General features: G+C 38.7%; 1 protein-coding gene across 3 annotated transcripts in view; it reads left to right on the top strand.

Moving 5' to 3' along the window:
* Nucleotides 1-13,989, top strand: part of LOC147348121 (uncharacterized) — a 182,562-nt gene that overhangs the window by 13,454 nt on the left and 155,119 nt on the right. The window lies entirely within an intron of this gene.

Genomic DNA, 13,989 nt, shown 5'->3' with positions numbered 1-13,989 from the left:
ACCACATGTCCAACCACTTCCCAGAATCCTCGCTGGCATTCATCTCAGCTGAACAAGGCATGCACCACCAGGAAGGACTCTGAGTCAGAATGATTGGCTAAAGACAATCTGGAAACCAATCCCATCACCTTGAAACCCCAAGACTATGAGCCACATGGCAGAGCACCTTCAAAGTTAGGCTTCAAGATAATTTTATATTCACTTGAACTTTTTAAAAAATTGGGAAATGCAGCACACATACAGAAAAATATTTAGAAATGCAACATATGAAACTGTCTTGGTGGTCCAGTGGTTATAAGACTCTGTCTTTCAAAGCAGGGGACATAGATTTGATTCCTGGTTGAGGAACTAAGGCCCTACATGCCATGGGGTATGGCCAAAAATTAAAATTTTAATTATATAAACTTGCAATTAATTACATTTCTCAAAAAGACTCATCACTAGTTTTTACACACATGGAAATCAGCAGACACTACAAAGCAGGGTTTTCCTTCCAGAGAGCTGACTGTTAAAACATTTAACAGCCCTCACTGGATGTGTATCCTCAAACTTATCAAATAATTCCAAACCATTTTCAAAGCAGTTGTACCAGTTTACATTCCCATCAGCAATTTCAGAGTCCCTGTACATCTCTGCGAGCTCTTAAAATATATTGTGGTGGGCATGCAGGAGTATCTAATTGTTGTAATTTGAATTCCACTTTAGCACTTTTGCTTATTGGCTATTTGGATTTTCTTTTTCTGTGAAGTGCTTCTTCGAGTCTTCTACTAATTTTTCTATTATGTTGACTGTCTTTTTCTTACTAGAAGTCTTTTTCTCTGACAAATGATATGCACCCCATTGGTCACATGTATCTCTTTCTCCCACTACTTTTTTTTGTTAAACAGGCGCAGAAAACCCACATAAAATATAACTTCATAAATTATAAAACAACTAACCTTGCAATCATTACCCAGGTCAAGAAATAGAACTTTGCCATCTATTTTGGCACCACCTTTGTGCCCTGTGCAATCACAGTTCTTCCTTGCTTTTCTTTACAGTTTTTTTTTTTTTTTAATTTTAAAATTTTATTTGGCCACATGGAGCAGCATGCAGGATCTTAGTTCCCCAACCAGAGATTGTACCCGTGTCTCCTTTCTTTGGGAGCACAGTGTCCCAAACATTGGACTCCCCCCACCCCCCGACCAAGGAAGTCCCTTCTTTATAGTTTTAACCCCCAAATGTGCATCCTTATATGCAATAATTTAGCTTTGCTTCTAAAAAGATAAATGTCTTTGAAATCTTTTAATCTACAGGTTTCCCCCACCTCCCTTTTTTTGTTTGTATAATAGTTTGAAGAAATTGAATTATTTGTCTTCTAAAATTTCCCTAGACTGGATTTTGGTGATTGCATCCTTGTAATGTAACTTGTCACTTTCTTCTGTCCTCTGAATTTTAAGAGTTGATCCTATTCAGATTTCATTTTTTCCAAGATAATTTCATAGGTGGCAGTGTGTTTTTGCATTGGGAAACACATAATGTGTGGTCATTTCTCTTTCTATGGTATTATTAGCCTTCAATGCTACTTACACTGAAGAGTGTAAAATGGTAACATTCTAAATATATTATTCTTCCCATGTATTATCTGGGTAGCTACTTCCATAGAGAGAAAATTCTTCTCATCAGTTTGTTGGTTACCTAGTGATTTTGTCTATATAGAAAAAGCAGGCAAATATTTGGTTCAATTGATTACTTTTTAAAAAGAGTTTGTTCTCTATCATGCTCCAGAGGTGACTTTTTTCCTTTTAGTAAAATTTCATAATGGATTTACTGATGACTTACATATTTGAATATTTTTATTACCATTATATTTTTTATTACCATGTAAATTCTCTCATGTCTGGCTCTTGCCTCATCCTTAGAAACACAGTTCTGTTAAACTTTGATAGCTTTGATAGCTTCCTTAACATTCTGACATGGCAAAATGTTCCAGGCTCGTCGGGTGCATTTTCTATAGTGTCCCTGGAGTTATTCATTTCTTTAAGAAGCCCTGGTTTCTTTGAACAGAAAATGGCGTGTTTTAAGGCCATAGTCTAGGTGTTAGGGGTGTTCATTGCTATCAGGTTGGTCATAATTTCTAGATCTCCTCTGTAGAATTAAGAAGCTAAATGAAAATACCCTGAGTTCATGCTAATACTTTTATTTCAAATGCATGACTGTGGGATTAAAAAAATTTTTTTTAATTTTTTATTATTTTATATTTGTTATTAATAATGTGATAGTTTCAGATGGACAGCAAAGTGATTCAATTATACTATACATGTACCTATTCTTTCTCAAATTCTTTTTTCATTTACTTTGTTACAGAAGATTGAGCAGCATTCCCTGTGCTACACAGAAGGTCCTTCTTAGTTATCCATTTTAAATATAGCAGTGTATACATGTGGATCCCAAACTCCCTAACTATCCCTTCTTCCCACTCTTACCCCCTGGTAACCATAAGTTCCTTCTCAAAGTCTGTGAGTCTATTTCTGTTTTATAAATTAATATCATTTCTTTTTAGATTATGCATATAAGTTATATCATATGATATTTCTCTTTCTCTGACTTCCCTCAGTATTGCAATCTCTAGGTCCATGCATGTTGCTGTAATGGCATTATTTTATTCTTTTTAATGATTGAGTAATATTCCATTATATTTGTGTACCACATCTTCTTCATCCATCCCTCTGTTAGTTGATGTTTAAAAGGTTGCTTCCATGTCTTGGCTGTTGTAAACAGTGCTGCAGTGTATCCTTTCAGACCATGTTTTTCTACAGATATATGCCCAATAGTGGGATTTCAGGATCATGATAGCTCTGTTTTTAGCTTTTAAAGGAATCTCCATGCTGTTCTCTATAGTGGCTATACCAATTTACATTCCCACCAAAGTGTAGAAAGGGTTCCCTTCTCTTCACACCCTTTCCAGCATTCATTGTGGATTTTTGATGATAGCCATTTTGACTGGTGTGAGGTGATATCTCATTGTAGTTTTGATTTGCATTTGTCTAATAGCGATGTTGAACATCTTTTCATGTGCCTCTTGGCCATCTGTATGTCTTCTTTGGAGAAATGTGTAACTGGGGGATTTTTTCTTAACTTCCTTCATATTATCTCTGTCATCTCCTTTCTTCTACATAGAGAATCCTGGTTCTCAAGGGTACAGAAGATGATAGATTAAAATATTTCATGAGTACACATTTGCTCTCCTACATCACACATGCTATAACTCTCAGAGCTACAAAACCAATGTGCTACCACCACCAAAGTGAATGCTGAAGACGGCTAAATTTTCCTTGTGCTTTCTCCATTCTCTCTACTTTTAATGGTTTGCTCCATCTATACTCCCAGAGCAAATAGGTATTACATTTTATATTCTCTCCCTTATAACCCTAATTCCCCATAAACAGGAGCTTACCCAGGAATATTTAGGCTAAAACTGACACTTCAGCATCTCCTATGCACAAGAACTTTATGTATTTAAAAGAGCAGATTTCAAAGAAAAAGGAGGTGCACTCGACCAAAGTCATATATTTACAGAGGTATTTTCATCTTTGTGAACATGTACACTCTTCCCTCCCTTCACCTGACATCTTGGGTTATGCAATTCTAATAATCTCACCAGATGGTGTGTTACCATAAAGGATGTAAAAGTAAGGTCACAGTCATGACTACTTCCAGGTTCTTAAGCAAAGAAATAACAGAAAACTTCTAGAGTTTGGAGGATTACAAAAGGAAGGGCAATTCTTAGAGGAAGCACTCAAAGTTTTATTATCAAAGTTTGTATCTGTGTCTCCTTTGGGGGGGGAAAAAAACCCCACATGCCTTTTGTTAAGCATTCCAACAATATAGAAATATATTTTTAGAAAATTATTCAAACTCACATCACCCAGAGGGACTCCTAAAGTTGGAATTCCATATTGTCAATTAAAACTTCAGTTCGGATTCTGTTACTTTTTCTCAGAACTTCCACCAGAACTTCCAACATTCTCAAAGTCACTTCAGATAAAGAGAAGAAACAAACAAGCTATACTTGGAATCATGAAAATGCAACTCAGATGTCTTGATAAAGATAGTAGTACAGTTCCATAAGTGGAAGCTGTCAGGATATTACTGGTATATTGTAAGTTGGACAATGTGGTCATCAAATGCAAGCTCTACCTGTAGAAAAGCAAAGTAGCCATTTAATACCTGCCACAATGTACTTGGTGATGCAGGTGTAAGTAACAGGAAAACAGGCAGTTTCAGGAAATGAAATCAATTAATCACGCAGAACTCCCCTATTTATCTAAGTTGTTTTTGGCTCTGTGGTGCTGACATGTGCGCTTCACTCCTATCATTATCCCATCAGACAAAGTAAATAGCAGCTCAGTGATTCTCATTTGTACACACTTTCCAGAGCCTTTGATACCTGCTGTGACTTTCTCAAAAACCATTTACCCAAAAGATTGGCACTTCCGGTTGGAAGTTAATAGCAAACTTCTGACTTCAGGAAGGTACAACCCCAACTTTCATTTAGTGTATTCACAATGCAGGACACACAGTTTATGTCAGAGAGCTAGGTCTTTGTTGAAATTGAAATCCTTTGCTCTTCATGAAATCAGTGGCTTCAGACAATGTAACCACCTTTGTATATACTAAAATTTAGAAAGACACTATTTGCTTGAAGTTCTACTTAAGTCACCACTTAAACTACTGCCCATTCCTATGCACAATATTTTTGTCAGTGAGAAATACCCTTAACCAACAGCTTCACCTGGGGACTTGCTAGAATACAGGATCCTGGGACCTACCCTGGACTGCCTGAGTTAGAAACTCTAGCCTGGGACCCTGCAATGTGTGTTTTAACAAACCCTACAGGAGATTCTCATGCACGTTCATGTATGAGAACTGCCATCTATGATTTGGGTGAGCAGTCACTTCCTACATGCCTTGTGAGACTAAATGGGGTACGATTCTATAGGATGCTTGGGTTAAATATGTTCCAGAAGTGTTTTTTCCCCCGAGTAGAATTCAGACTTTAAAAATTCTGCCTGTTACTGTGGTAAGCCATGTTCACATTTTATGGGTTTTTCCCTGAGCTTGGTTTGGTCCCCCAGTTACTGCTGCCTACTTGCCCTTTGATTTACCTTGAATTCAATTTTGGGGGGAATCGTGGCCCCCTCAGTTATTGCCAGAGAGGCCAGTGGAGCAGGAAAAAAGGGGCACTAGGCCTTAATGCTCTTCAAGCCCCATTCAGTCAGCTGCATTAGATACTACTGTCCATGAGCTTGCCAGGGGTGCCTTCTCCCTGACCAATTTTTCTTCTGGGTCCCTTCAAGTGGGAAGCAGAGCCGACAGGAAAAGCAACTGCAAAGGGCTGTCATAATTCCTATATGGTTATCCCCTGAAGTTACTTTTATAGTTCCATGGATCTTCCTAATGAGAGAATGGTAGGAATTTGGGAGAAGCAGAGACAGAGGCAGTTGGAAAGTAGTGACACGAACACACCAGGCTTTAAGCACGTGTTCCTATAAGTCAACTTCAGCTCCTATGTCCCAACCTTCCTGCCTATCCCTGCTCTTTGTCCTTTGCTTGGAGTTCTGCCTTCTAGTCACCCAGTTCTTTATTAGAACCTTCAAAGGAGTGAGGAGTTGGGGTATAGACTGGAATAACTTTGAGATGCTAAATTGTTTGTATCTCCCCTTCATCTTAGAAAGCCTGAGAGCTATGTCTTTTCCAGATGGATTTTGCTGCCTAGCAGACTTAGAGTTCATAGGGAACAGCTGGCTTGAGGGAGAAGTCTTAGTTTACAGTCTCCACCTTGCAGATTGACTCCTCCCCTCCCTACCACTACACCCTGCCACCCCAGGTCCCAGACAGCTAGATTCTTAAGTTAACCTCCAGTTCAGCATAGCTCAGACAGTTGGATATTTCAGACAGCCCTTTGTTTCCTTCTTTGTGGAAATCCCAAACCAAGATAGACATCTCTTCAGAATCTCCTTTTCCTTTTTTTTTGCCTCTTTTTTTTTTTTAATTTTATTTTATTTTTAAACTTTACATAATTGTATTAGTTTTGCCAAATATCAAAATGAATCCGCCACAGGCATACATGTGTTCCCCATCCTGAACCCTCCTCCCTCCTCCCTCCCCACACCATTCCTCTGGGTCGTCCCAGTGCACCAGCCCCAAGCATCCAGTATCGCGCATCGAACCTGGACTGGCAACTCGTTTCTTACATGATATTCTACATGTTTCAATGTCACTCTCCCAAATCTTCCCACCCTCTCCCTCTCCCACAGAGTCCATAAGACTGTTCTATACATCAGTGTCTCTTTTGCTATCTCGTACACCAGGTTATTGTTACCATCTTTCTAAATTCCATATATATGCGTTAGTATACTGTATTTATGTTTTTCTTTCTGGCTTACTTCACTCTGTATAATAGGCTCCAGTTTCATCCACCTCATTAGAACTGATTCAAGTGTATTCTTTTTAATGGCTGAGTAATACTCCATTGTGTATATGTACCATAGCTTTCTTATCCATTCATCTGCTGATGGTCATCTAGGTTGCTTCCATGTCCTGGCTATTATAAACAGTGCTGCGATGAACACTGGGATAAACGTGTCTCTTTCCCTTCTGGTTTCCTCAGTGTGTATGCCCAGCAGTGGGATTGCTGGATCATAAGGCAGTTCTATTTCCAGTTTTTTAAGGAATCTCCACACTGTTCTCCATAGTGGCTGTACTAGTTTGCATTCCCACCAACAGTGTAAGAGGGTTCCCTTTTCTCCACACCCTCTCCAGCATTTATTATTTGTAGACTTTTGGATCACAGCCATTCTGACTGGTGTGAAATGGTACCTCATAGTGGTTTTGATTTTTCTGTCTCAGAAAAAGGAGGGATAAAAAGAGCTCTGGCCTCTGTTTCTTTGTGAGCAGGAATTTATGAAGGAAAACTTTCTGGAAAGAAATCTAGTTTTCAGTATCAGATGCTATGATTTTTTATAAATGTGGCAAGTCTTGCCTTCAAAAGTTTGATGAGGCTCTAGAATTCCCATAACTCCCTCCTGACCTCATTCTGTATCACTTCTGAGTGTGTGGCCACTTGCAGCCTGTTCATGATCTGGTGCTGGGTGAATTCTGAGCTCATCTTTCTTCCGCTTTCTCCTTCCTTTAGTATAAAATTGAATTGTGTTCACTAGTTTAATACTGAAATTCTCATAAAGGTAGAAGGACTGATTTCCACTTGTTACAAACTATTTCATGTAAATACCTAAAAACAAATCTTACCAAATAGTTTAGGACAGAAAGGAGATCTAAATCTGTATTTTTAAAAAGTGTTAAAATTATGCTTTTAATTGTGAACCATAGCGTTCATCAATGAATATTTTAACCCATAATTGTAAACTGCACACCTGTGTGACCACCATTTGGGGCCAACAAAGGGAACATTTCCCAATTATGGGAAGCTAACTCCACTCCAATTCTTTCGTGCCTCTTGTGGTAACCATTTCTTGTTTCTGTTATAGTTTTAATCCCTACGTACCTGCTCTTTTTTAAAAAAAATATAGTTGATTTACAATTTCAGAGATTAAGACATGGTCTTTTTCAAAAATGATTTTTAAAAAATTTATTTTATAAAAAAGTTTATTTTATTGACAGCTGATTTACAATGTTGTTCCAAACTCTGCTGTACAGCAAAGTGACTCAGTTATATACACATATATATTATTTTTTTAAAAAACATTTTTTCCCACTATGGTTTATCACAGGATACTGGGTATAGTTCCCTGTGCTATACAGCAGGACCTTGTTTATCCATTCTAAATGTGATAGTTTGCATCTACCAACCTCAACCAGTCTATCCCTTTCCCTCCCTGCCACCTTGACAACCCCAAGTCTATTCCATGTGTGTGCCTAAGCATCAGTTCTTAAATGATGCTGGCTTTTGGCTCCATCTGAATAGGCCGTCTTCTACCTGACAGTCTCACCGCTGGTCACTTTGCTGCCATGTCCACGCTAGTCTCAATGTTCATAGACTTCCACGTGACCTTCCTTCTGTGATTTCACTTTTCTCTTTCTTACTCCTTTTTAAAAAAATGCTGACTGAATAGTCTCCCTCCTCCTTCTGCCTGTATTATTTCAGCTTAGTGTTACAGGTTCTGCTCAAATGCCAACCTTTCTTGAGGACATCTCCCACTGGGAATTTTCTGACCTTCCAAATCTCTCATGTAGGTAGTTCCTTCACTCTGTCCTGTATTTTGTTGGTTGCTTGGATGTTGGTCTCTCTCTCTCTCCCTCCCTGGACTATGGTTTCCTTGCAGGTTTTCATTTGTTTTAGTAACTACTGCATCATCCAGCACTGTCATCGGCTTTAGAAGCATCCAGTCAATACTGGTTGAATAAATGAAGTTAGTCATAAAGAGATTTGAAAAGTCTCTTTATTTTAATGAAGATGGAAATTACAATATTCATAGTATTATTGTTAATATTTTTTACCTTGTGATTAGCAAAAAAGGTGTATTCTAACTTGAACTTCGTTGAGTATTATTGAGGTTCAACATATTTCATGTATTTATTACTGTTGTTTCTCCTGTGAATTTGTGTTCCTGTCCTTTGCCAGTTTGGTGGTTTTGTTATTTTTTCTTCTATGGATTTGTGGAGTCTCTAAATTATAGATATGATTACTTTCCTGGTTATGTATATTACCAGTATTTTTCTCACATGGGTAGCTTGTCGTTTAATTCTGTCTGCAATATCTTTTGTTAAACAAAGCGTTTGGATTTTTTGTTTCAATCTGTCAATGTTTTCCTTTCCACAATTGGTTTTAGTAAGAAGTATGGAGGTAGAGGCCCCCTTTCTGAGGGATATTTATTTTATGGCTAATAAACAGATTTTTAAGTAGGATGGTGATGAATCTTCCCGTACATTCAATTTTAGGGGTCCAAATTCTCATATGCATGCTATAGACACATAATAGTATGTCAGGATTAATATTTTTTATATTTCCTTCATTTTCTTCATCATTAGCTGACATTAGTATTCATAGCTTGGTTTTGTGATTCACTGAATGTTTTAAATGGTTAAATAATTTCTGTGTGAATCAGTAAGAAATTCTTCAGAAGTAACCCCTTGAGGGTACTATTGTGTCGAATTCCCTCTGATCCTTTGACTTCTAATCTGACCAAAGCTAATCAGTATTTACAGGAGAATATTGCCTATTTTTAGGATCTAAAGTCCAGGATTCATGACCATACTCTGGTAGGAAGGGGGTCCAACACTGACTTGGGCTTTAGTATGGACTACTGTTATTCTTTTCTTAAAAAGAAAAAAAAAAAACAAAAAAACAGTCAAGTCATTATTCCCAAGACTCACTGGGAAAGATTCTGGTGGTGAGAAAGATTGAGGGCAGGAGGAGAAGGGGACGACAGAGGATGAGATGGTTGGATGGCATCACCGACTCAAGGGACATGAGTTTGAGCAAAGTCTGGGAAACAGAGAAGGACAGGGAAGCCTGGCATGCTGCAGTTCATGGGGTTGCAGAGTGGGACATGACTTAGCAACTGAGCAAACAAAGTCAGCATAATATCATGAAGATTTAAAAAAAAATAGTATTGCTTTCAAGTATATGCTTTCAGCTTTCTCCCTGGTGGTACACCAGGTCAGAACCAGTCCAGCGGCACTTGCTCTTACAGTTCTAGACCTTACGGCCTTGCATCAGGGTGATGTTCATCTTAACCACTGTGAGATTGAGGCCTTGGAAAGTGCAAATGGGAAAAATGACAGTCATTGAGCAATTCTAAAGTGTTATGAATTGTTTTGTCACAACTGTAGCTCTCCTTCCATATTGCTAACAAACTTACTGCCCTATTGTGACGGGTACAAATTGTATTTGCTCTCCTTTGAAGGCATGCATCATTTGTGTGTTTCTGAAATCGGAATTTGGATGAAGAAATAATCACCTTGAACGGTTCCTACTAGTTGTTTTCCTTTGTGTTTAACTCGATTAAATGTTTAAACTGATGTAAACTCTGGGCTTTAAACTCGGGATGGATATCCTGGGATTCTTTTCCACTAGTGATGTCTATCTTACTTTGGCCTGAGAGGGTGGACCTAGTTTGTACCTGATTATCATTGGAGATCTTTTTTTTTTTTTTTTTTTTTACTTTAGCAGCAGCCTGGAGGAGTGAGGAATACTGATCATAAGACCATCAGTAATATTTTTATATTTTGAACCTAATGATAATAATAGCAAACATATACACAGTGCTTACTATTTACCAGTCTCTGTTCCTTTAATCTTCACAACAACTCTATAGAGTTGGTACTACTGTTATCTCCATTTAGCAGATGGTGAGACTGAGACTCAGAGAGATTATAGGGAAATGACAGAACCAGGTTTAAAATGCAGATGATCAGCTCCAGAATCAACTTTCTTAACCACTGAATAATGTTGCTTAATTTATTTATGTAGAAAAATTAGAGCCAAGATAAGAAGAAACCCATAAATTGGTGGTCAATACATTGGAGAAAATCCCACCAGAATTTGTTCAAAGGGAAATTGGGAATGTACAATGAAACAGCAAACACTATAATAAGAGCAAAGTAGGAGGAGCCTGCTGGGCTGCAGTCCGTGGTGTCGCTGAGCCAGACACGACTGAGCGACTTCACTTTCACTTTTCACTTTCATGCATTGGAGAAAGAAATGGCAACCCACTCTAGTGTTCTTGCCTGGAGAATCCCAAGGGACAAGGGAGCCTGGTGGGCTGCCGTCTCCGGGGTCGCACAGAGTCGGACATGACTGAAGTGACTTAGCAGCAGCAGCAGCAGGAACTACATATTTTTCTAAAGTTCTTTATATGTATTAATTCATTGGGTACTCACAACTTTATGGGAAGATTACTGCCATTTTGCCTACTTTACAAATGGATAAACTGAGGCCCAGGGCAGTAAAATAATTAACCTGATAACACATACCTTCAGCTGTTTTACTGTAGACTCCCTAATTATTTCTATCAAATCATTGGTTCTCTATAAACCTGTAAGTTTTTTTTTCACATATGTCAACTCATTTTATTCTCAAAATAATACCAAGCTGTTCACTTTTCTTTAGTGGTTAAAGTGTGTTTGCTATTATGCCATTAGGAGATAATGAAGGATTCTTAAACACTCAAAGTAAAACTCCAGATCATTGTTGTTGAAATGGAATCATGGCAATCAATTGTTAGCAAGAATCATAACCCAGGGTTGCAGGGCCTAGGAGGAGACAGATGGAGTCCTCAGATGGTCAGTACAGACTCAGGAAGTAGATAGAAAAGTTTCAAATCCAACCAGCCGAAAGGCTGAGGTTTCACACCCGTTCTGTTCCTGGCTCTGGCCTTCTTTTGTGTGCCATGCATTTCAAGGGAATTGTTTGGAGGATTTAGGTGAGTTGGGCCATGTGAAATAAGGAATAATGAGTGAAAATGAAGAATAATTACTGTTTGATTGTTGAAACAAAAAAGGGTCAAAGGCATAGGTCAGCTGTACTCTCCCACTCTAGAAAGCACACAGTCTGAGATGGAGTTCCACTTGGGCATGGTTGCTGCATATTGCTAAGTAGTAATATTAATACTTTGTTAAGTGTACAACCTGCCCAACCATTCCCAGTGGCCCTGCTTGTATGAAATGCACTTGGAAGAATATCTTATTGTGTAGATATAATTGTCAACAAATTCACCCAAAAAGATTTTTGAAATATAGAACAACTTTGTTCCCTTAGACTTTTTAGTTTTATTGTAATGGGTTTAAAAAAAAACAGCTTTATTTTAATGTTAATGATAGTTTGCACACCACACAATTAACCCATTAAAAACACAGAGTTGTTTTTTAACATATTCAGACATATGCACCATCACCATAATTGATTTTAGGACATTTCATTATGCCCAAAAGAAGCCCCAATGCCATTAGGAGTTATTCCTCATTTCTTCCAACCACCGCTGCCCCTGGCAACCACCAATCCACTTTCTGTCTCTATGGATATGCCTGTTTTGGACATTTCATAAAAATGGAATTGTACAATATGTGATCTTTTGTGTCTGGCTTCTTTCATTTAGCATGTCTTCAAGATTCATCCATGTCATATAGTACGTTAGTACCTTATTCCTTTTTACTGCTGAATAATAGCCTATTGTATGGTTATACCACATTTTGTTTGTTGATAGACATTTGGGTTGGGTCCACTTCTTGGCTATGATGCATAATGTGGCTTTGAACATTTGTCCACAAGTTTTGTGTAGACATATGTTTTCATGTCACCAGGGTATATAGCTAGGAGCGGGGTTAATGGGTTATATGGCAACCTTATATTTAACCTTTTGAGGAACTGCCAGACTGTTTTACAAGGCAGCTAAACCATTTTGCATTTCCACCAGCAGTGTGTGAGGGCTCCAGTTTTTCCACACCCTTGTCATCATTTCTCTGCCTTTTTGATTCTAATCATACTAGAGGGTGTGAAGTAATATCTCATTGTGATTTTGATTTCCTTTCCCTAATGACTAATCACGCTGAACATTTATTCATGTGACTGTTGTCCGTTTGCATATTTTTAAAGCATTTTTTTTAATGTGGACCATTTTAAAAGTCTTTATTGAATTTGTTACAATATTGTTTTTGTTTTGTATTTTGTGTTCTTTTTGGCTGTGAGGCATATGGGATCTTAGCTCTCCAACCAGGGATCAAACCCGTACCCCCTGCATTGGAAGGCAACCACCCAGAGAAGTCCCTGCATATCTTCTTTGGATAAATGTGATCAGATACTTTTCCCTTTTCTGTTCAGATATTGGGTTGACCAAAATGTTCAGGTTTTCCATAACATCTTACAGAAAAAAACTGAATGAATATTTTAGCCAGCCTAGTACTTTAATGTGGAGAAGGCAATGGCACCCCACTCCAGTACTCTTGCCTGGAAAATCCATGGATGAAGGAGCCTGGTAGGCTGCAGTCCATGGGGTCGCTAGGAGTCGGACACAACTGAACGACTTCACCTTCACTTTTCTCTTTCATGCATTGGAGAAGGAAATGGCAACCCACTCCAGTGTTCTTGCCTGGAGAATCCCAGGGACGGGAGAGCCTGGTGGGCTGCCGTCTATGGGGTCGCACAGAGTCGGACACGACTGAAGTGACTTAGCAGCAGTAGCAGCAGCAGTACTTTAATGACTTCAGTGTAAATGGGAGCCTCTTACATGTGGTATTTCTTTGTTGTGCACACCCTTGTGTGGCAGCTCTGATTTAGGGGGACTTAGAATGGCATCTGGTCCCATCACTTCATGGCAAATAGATGGGGAAACAGTGGCTGACTTTATTTTGGGGGCTCCAAAATCACTGTAGATGGTGATTGCAGCCATGAAATTAAAAGACACTTGCTCCTTGGAAAGAAATTTATGACCAACCTAGACAGCATATTAAAAAGCAGAGATATTACTTTGCCAACAAAGGTCTGTCTAGTCAAGGCTATGGTTTTTCCAGTAGTCATGTATGGATGTGAGAGTTGGAGTATAAAGAAAGCTGGGTGCTGAAGAATTGATGCTTTTGAACTGTGCTGTTGGAGAAGACTCTTGAGAGTCCCTTGGACTGCAAGGACATCCAACCAGTCCATCCTAAAGGAGATCAGTCCTGAGTGTTCATTAGAAGGACTGATGTTGAAGCTGAAACTCCAATACTTTGGCCACCTGATGTGAAGAGCTGACTCATTTGAAAAGACCCTGATGCTGGGAAAGATTGAAGGCAGGAGGAGAAGGAGATGACAGAGAATAAGATGGTTGGATGGCATCACTGACTCAATGGACATGAATTTGATGATGGACAGGGAGGCCTGGCGTGCTGTGGTCCATGGGATCACAGAGTTGGACAGGACTGAATGGCTGAACTGAACTGAACTGAACTGAAGCATTAAATCAGATCTGTAAATACTTGGGGTGTGCTTTTTAATGTTCAAGGCACTGCACT

This window comes from Bos grunniens, chromosome 22, assembly GCF_055505025.1.
Source record: "Bos grunniens cultivar Pamir isolate PY7600 chromosome 22, Bosgru_T2T1.0, whole genome shotgun sequence".
Taxonomy (NCBI): Eukaryota; Metazoa; Chordata; class Mammalia; order Artiodactyla; family Bovidae; genus Bos; species Bos grunniens.
The sequence above is the reverse complement of the archived record's forward strand: the minus strand, read 5'-3'. Positions and strand labels throughout refer to the sequence as shown.